Source organism: Oratosquilla oratoria, chromosome 13 (genome assembly GCF_046742065.1).
Source record: "Oratosquilla oratoria isolate Oo_2021 chromosome 13, ASM4674206v1, whole genome shotgun sequence".
Lineage (NCBI taxonomy): Eukaryota > Metazoa > Arthropoda > Malacostraca > Stomatopoda > Squillidae > Oratosquilla > Oratosquilla oratoria.
In genome coordinates this window covers 4,281,103-4,288,602 of record NC_134789.1, presented here as the reverse complement: position 1 = coordinate 4,288,602, position 7,500 = coordinate 4,281,103, and the positions used below count along the sequence as shown (strand labels likewise).

The 7,500-nt window shown below is 41.7% G+C and overlaps 1 protein-coding gene across 5 annotated transcripts in view; it reads right to left on the bottom strand.

Moving 5' to 3' along the window:
* LOC143032300 (uncharacterized) overlaps window positions 1-5,379 on the bottom strand; it is a 179,766-nt gene extending 174,387 nt beyond the window's left edge. For 4 of the 5 annotated variants that reach the window (XM_076196791.1, XM_076196789.1, XM_076196793.1 and 1 more), the window contains exon 1: window positions 5,293-5,379. The gene's annotated coding sequence lies outside the window, so the exon portion shown is untranslated. The remainder of the gene's footprint in view (window positions 1-5,292) is intronic. The other variant, XM_076196790.1, reaches the window with a different exon arrangement.
* Between the last annotated feature and the right edge of the window lie 2,121 nt (window positions 5,380-7,500).

The window sequence follows — 7,500 nt, the reverse complement described above, 5'->3', positions numbered from 1 at the left end:
GAGGGTATCGAGGAGCCTACGCCAGGAGGCGCTGATTAACTGCGTCCGAAGCCATCACCTTTGCCCTGAGTTCTTGGAATGTTGGGAATCAGAAGTACGGGATTCGAACCCATGACTAAACTAAAGCGAGACCAGCACGCTTCCGATGATGCTACTAGAGCACATACCTAGATGATGGTGGGAAAGCAAGACTGACAGAGAATCTCATCTTCTCATACATAACAAAGACACTCAAGTTCACCGTGTGAGAAGATCAAGTGCAAGATGGAAATAGGCAAGAACTGGTTTACCAACAGAATATTTAACAAATGGACTAGACTTAGTAACCATTTAAGTGCTGAAACTATTGGTTATTTTAAGAGTAGGTTTGATAACTTTATTGATGGGGATGGCAGGTGGTAAGGGATATCGAACTTATGGTCTCTTGCAGTTTTCTCAATTCTTACGTTCTTATATATATATATATATATATATATATATATATATATATATATATATATATATATATATATATATATATATATACATATATATACATATGTGATGTCGTCTGTGTGTGTGTGGAAGAGAAAGAAATTCACCATGGTCTTGGATCACGTGTTGGACTCGTGATCGACAGCTATTTCCCTCCCGGAAGAGAGCTTAGAGCTCATATATGACCGATCTATGGGCAATACTGTGACCTTATACGCACACATACCACGAACTCCCCGCCAATGAGTTGGAGTAACGACTCGCAACGCAGCGATACTGAAATTATTTCAGCCCTGGGCGGGAGTCGAACCCGGACTGCCGTAGTGGCAGGCGAGAACTCTAACCACAGCGCCACGAGATGTGTGTATATATATATGTGTGTGCATGTGTGTGTGTGTGTGTGTGTGCGTGTGTGTGTGCATGTGTGTGTGTGTGTGTGCGTGTGTGTGTGTGTGTGTTCTTATGTTCAAGCTGAACGGTGAGTGTGGCACGGCGAGGGAACTGTTCAAAGTTCACTTAGAACATCGAGGAAGGGATGTGGGTCACAGTACTTCAACGATCATATATGAATCTTGAAGAGCCAAAGGCTTGGCGGCCTTTCTGTCACGGGCAAAAGTCGACCTAAGATTTAATTATGTCGGAAATGCGGGTGCGTGAATTTGCCATTATTTGTCATCCATTGTTGACTCGAGTTTCACTACGCGGAAAGCCCGCAGCCCCACAGTGAGTGGCAACGGTCCTCAGAACCTCCCACAGATCTCACTGAGAAGAAACTTTGAATTGTGGTCTGTATTGTGTGAGAGTGGGACTGTTTCTATGTCTCCGAAGCATAGTGGTTGGCTGAGGAGATCAGTCACCGGTTCTCAGCTCTCCAAGTGGGGAAAATAAGAAATACAGTTAAAGTTGACGAAGAGAGATCTTGGGCCAAGTCCGGAGTGCCAGCCCCTCGGGGTTGCACCTCCTGGAAGAGGTCAGGGGGTTGAGCTGTTTCGAAAATGGACACCTTTGCCCTCCATCTTCCAGGACCACCACATACCCATCATTCGTCCCGTACGGACCTCTAAATCCAAAGAGTTACATTAAAAAAATCATATTCAGGATTCATTATCAACTCCTCACGGGTACATGAGGGTTAAAACAGGTAACAAGCGGGTTAGGAAGTACAGAAGACAAGTACGACGAATCCAACCTCACGCTACGGTGCAAAGTCATCTCGAGATAAACAATATAATCCGGGTCAGCAAAATCACTGAAATATCCGATCTGGAATATTGTGCGTGTGTGTTTGTGTGTGTGTGTGTGTGTGTGTGTGTGTGTGTGTGTGTGTGTGTGTGTGTGTGTGTGTGTGTGTGTGTGTTTGTGTGTGTGTGTTTGTGTGTGTGTATGTGTTTATCCACGGTCTTGGATCACTTGCTTGACTCGTGATTGACAGCTTGACCCTACCGGATTGAGAGCTCAGAGTTCATATATGGCTCTATCTACGGGGTAATGCTGTGACCTTACACACACATACACACATTCCAGTTTGTTCGTGTGTGTTTTTGCGTGTATGGGTACTTCCCTAATTGTAATATGCATGTGTTCATTTCAATTTCCGTAGAAAATAAGGGGTACCAATTTGACGTCTGACAGACATGACTTGCATTTCAGAACTAATATTTAAAACCACTGCCATTACTATTACTACCATTACCCAAAATCGGTATCGCGAGACTTTCCACAACGATAGAAGCGCTGGGGAACTACAGCCCGTTACAGCAATTTACTCAAATTATCCTACTAAAAAGTTGTTTCAACATCTGTAACATAACGGCCTTAGATTGTCTACAAGGATATAAACACTGGTAAATAACAGGTCATTCAACATCTGTGTGACCAAGAGGAACCACTCTCATGACCAACAGCACTACATAACAGCTGGAAACCACACAGCGTTCTACAGCACCACCTGACAGGTGGTCCAAAACCAATAATACCACAGGAATTACCAGAGGCAGATGGATGAACGCGTCGTGGATGTCTGTCTAGGATGTAAATATTTACTCAATATTATTCAACACATTATGGGAGACTACTGTACAAAATTACCCACGCCAATAACACAACTTATATTCTATAAAATCTATATGGGATTTATGGGAAAACCACGTTGCAGCCATGGCCTTATTCACGGAACTGCTCGGCCAGATAGCCTTGGAAGCGTCGTCATTGTCATCATCATCCCTCGGTGTGACCACCTGACAATAACATTTCATACAGATGGTCAGGAGATCAACTAATCAAAGGACGTGAGCCAGTTAATATCTACCAGATGTTACACTGCCCGGATTTCAACAAACAATAGTTGTTCGGAGTAATAAGCCATAGCCATTGCACCATAACATTAATAAGCTACTGACAAAAAAAAAAAATATATATATATATATATATATATGTATATATGTATATATATATATACATATATATATACATACACACACACACACACATATATATATATATATATATGTATATACATATTTATATATATATATATGTATATATATACATACATATATATATATATATATATCAAATGAATAAATAAAATTGCATTAGCTCAAGAATATCCTATAGCTGGCTGTCCACGAAACAAACAAACGAACAAACAACTCGTAAAGGCATTCTACAAGTACAGCTTTAGCACACATTTCCCTTTGAAGTACATCCCTTAGAAAAAAAAAACCCTGCTGCACAAACAAATGAACAGCGTTCTGTAACCATCAAAAGATTTCGGTAATTGTTCTAGAAACTCTGTCATCTAATATCTATCCCCGGGAGAGATATGTTGTCTGAACAAGATGACGGACCATCAAAGAGTACCCGCTGGCAGATTGCGCAACACAAAATAGACAAATACAACGTGTTTTTGTTCTATGTAGTAGCTTCTAACATCACGTGCCATATACATTGCAGAGAGCGTCACATAAAATAGACAAAAACCTAACGTGTTTTTTTCTTCTATGTAACATCTTACAACAGCTACTGTCTTACTAACAAACCTGCTTGAATCCACTGCTTTGGGAGAAAGCAGAGAGAGAAAGTGAGAGAGAGAGAGAGAGAGAGAGAGAGAGAGAGAGAGAGAGAGAGAGAGAGAGAGAGAGAGAGAGGGGGGGAAGACAGGGAAAGACAGGGAGAGAGAGGGAAAGAGAGAGAGAGAGATAGAGGGTGGGAGGGAGGAAGAGAGAGAGAATGAGACAGAGAGGGAGAGAATGAGAGAAAGAGAGAGAGAGGGAGGGAGGGAGAGGGAGAAAATGAGAGAGAGAGAGAGAGAGAGAGAGAGAGAGAGAGAGAGAGAGAGAGAGAGAGAGAGAGAGAGAGAGAGAGAGAGAGAGAGAGGGAGAAAATGAGACAGGGAGAGAGAGAGAGAGAGAGAGAGAGAGAGAGAGAGAGAGAGAGAGAATGGGAGAGAGAGAGAGGGGGGGGGAGGGAGAGGGAGAGAATGGGAGAGAGAGGGGGGAGGGAGAGAGAAAGAGAGAATCAGCATCCCATTCCAACGCAGTGGGAAGTGAGAAATCCGTGATAAAGCAAAACCCTGTCATTTTTTATATTATTATTTATTTTCTTATTTATTATTATTTTTTTAGGACAATGTTGGGTCGCCTCCCCGCCTGGCAAGGGCTGTCGGGAACCAACGCAGCATAACCGGTAGCGGGTCCCGGGAATCGAACTCACGACCACCTACTTTTGAGTTCGGCACGGTATCCACTGGGAGTTAATTATACAGAATCTATCCTCAAAGACAAAGTTAAACAACAATTAGTCTGTTAATATCAATACAACCCTGTAGTTACATTTATTTAATGTAATTTACCACAGGTTCTATCCTTCTCGAATTATCTAACCACTATCTATACCTTTCCAAAAACAAGTTGTCCAACTAGCTGCTATATAAGATAGCATCTCTTGACAGCTGGACACAAAGTTACCACAATTTTTCGTGCTATACATCCAGTAAACATAAAACAGAAGCACCTCATCTCTGGTATTAAGGTTAACGTTATTCTACCACTAGATAGCAGATGCAAATTCGGCCAAGCGAATAACTGCTACAGAGAACTTTACGCAAAACTTGCTACTTCGTAAATGAATCCCTCTGATCAAAGCCAGTCGCTATATCTAGTTTGCTTCTAATGATCTAACGCCATTAATGAACTTATTTTCTGGGTAACATCGTCTAACAACGCCTAACAACCAATACAATGGTAAACAGATTCTATATTCATAGGAAGAGTCATAACGCCCAAACGCTGTATACGCAAGGCTGATCATTATCTACTCTATATACAGTACTATTACACAATTATCCTGAAGGAAACGTGATCTAATCACTGTTAAATAAACAAGTCAGCTAATAGGTCACGGTATAATGGAGATGGTGAGGGGTCAACAAACGGGGAAAGAGAGAGAGAGAGAGAGAGAGAGAGAGAGAGAGAGAGAGAGAGAGAGAGAGAGCGATGGGCCAGCAAACGACCCGTACATCACCGGAGAGAGAGAGAGAGTGAGAGAAAGAGAGCGAGAGAGAGAGAGCGATGGCCCAGCAAACGACCCGTGCATCACCGGAGAGGGAGAGAGGGAGAGAGAGAGAGAGAGAGAGAGAGAGAGAGAGAGAGAGAGAGAGAGAGAGAGAGAGAGTGGGTAACACCATGGATTAATTACCACTCAACTGCTCTGCTACCTGTTTCCGTGCCACCGCCGCCACCACCACCAGCAGCAGCAGCAGCAGCAGCAGCAGCAGCAGGAGCTGCATCGTTCCCCTGCAGCTGTGGTCCCTCTTACCTGAATAGAGGCATCCACTGTACCAACGGGCTGCTCCGGCGAGCTTAGTGTTGGCTGAAATCCTCCAAGGAACCCTGAGAAAAGGACAAAATCGGATGTTGGTCTGGTTCTTTGGGTATACACGGGAGTGTTAATTAACTGATGCCTCGAGTTTTACTACGTGGAAAAACCCGCAACCCCACAGTGACCACCAACGGTCCCTGGAAGAAAATTTGGATTTCTGTGTTGTATGAGTTTGGGTAGCGATCAGTCGCCGGTTCTCAGCTTTTCATGTGTGAAAATGTGTAAGAAATACAGTTGAAGCTGATAGAGAGAGACCTTGGGTTCAGTCCGGAAACCGAATGCCAACCCCTTGGGCCAGAACCACTAAATACAAGCAGGTACCCGCTATTGGTCCCTGAAGGAATGAAATAATTATAAGAGTAATTAGGACGGACTCGTACGTAGCCTCTACAATAATTAATGTACACAGTACATAACATACTAAGTCAACAACCTCATTAGATACAAGCACTTGGGTATTACAACTTTGATAAAAAAAAATAACATTATATATGCATTCTTCAAATCGTCAGGTAATTTCCTATTGTACATACTGGGCGGGTTTGGGCGTCGTTACTTGCGGCGAAGGTCGAGGGGATGGCGGTTCGAATCCTGCCTCCGGCGAAGTTGAACCAAGGGCACGGTTCATTAAATTCCACGCTACAAAGTCCTCTGTGAGGGGCACCGTCCTAGCCTTCCGATGGAAGGAATTTGTGACGTTAAACCATACATTACACCCTTGTAGGGCTATCATACTGGGCTTCCAACTGCTTCAGCGGCACCGACAGTTGAGAGTTCGTTTAAATAAAAACGACTTCGGTTGCAATATTTGAATTCTCAAATCTCCAAATATCAAATCATCTTTCCGTCATATTTAGCAAAGCTGAATGATGATCTAAGAGATTGTAAAACTATAAGAATGTTAGACATACTATTGAAATGTTCTCGGATAAGTCTAGACTTTTGTAAGCGAAGTCATATTTTAGTTATTCAAATGGAGGTTGGAGGTAAGTTGTGATATTTTGTCCTCCACTATCATTACATCCCATCGTGATCTTTTGTCCTCCACTGTGATAACCCATTTCATCATTCCCACGGTCTTGTTCCCTTTCCTTAATCACTTCCTCATCAACATCATCCAGTACCACTTCTTCCTCATTATTCAACTTTGCAACCGCATCTTAAGAACACAAGAATGAAGGAGACTGCGAGAGACCATAAGGCCTACACTAGGTAGTTCCACCCCCCTTATCTCCTGTCATTCCTATCCATAAATTTATCTGATCATTTCTTGAAACAATCAATAGTTTCGGCGCTCAGTATTTGGTTACTAAGTCTATTCCATTCCTTAACCACTTCTGGTAAACCAGTTCTTGCCTATTTCCTTCTTAATATTCTTCACTAAAAGTGCACACTGAAATCTCTTCTATTCCACTTCCATTTAATCTTTTTCTGTTCTCGCGCGCACATTTTGGTTTCCTATAAAATAGTCCTTCCAAATTTCCGCAAAGTTCATTTCCTTGATTAAAAGACTTTCATTCTTATCATTAATTCTATTCTCCATATTTCTTTTTTATTCACTTATTTCCAGAAAAAATTATAAATCTCTTTGAAATCTCCAGATATATTACATTTCCATCTCTCATAATTCTCGCTTTCTAATTGTGTCACATTCTATCAAATTATACGCTGGTGGCGTAATAGGAAGCGTGCTGGTCTCGTACACGCTCAGTTATGGGTTCGAATCCCGCACCACTCCCCAATTCCCAACAGAGGCTGTGTGTGATCTGCCCCAACACTTTCCAGAATGCATGAAACAAAAGTGACGTTTTCGGTCTCATATGGATCAGTAATTACTACTCTCCCACGCCTTTGAAAATTTCGTTTTTCTTTTTCCAAGAATTTTAGACTTCGTCTATTTCCTCGTAACCATATCCGCTATTCGGTCTGCGCCTGTGTGTTACCGTTTAAATTCTTTCAATACTTCAACCAACTTTTTACAGGAAAATTCTGATGACTTCACATATAGATATTAAATATATATACTTGTATATGTATATATATATATATATATATATATAATATATATATACATATATATATATGTATATACATGCAAGGTAACCACTTGAGAAAATAAACGGAGCAGAGCGCTTTCGTATATTA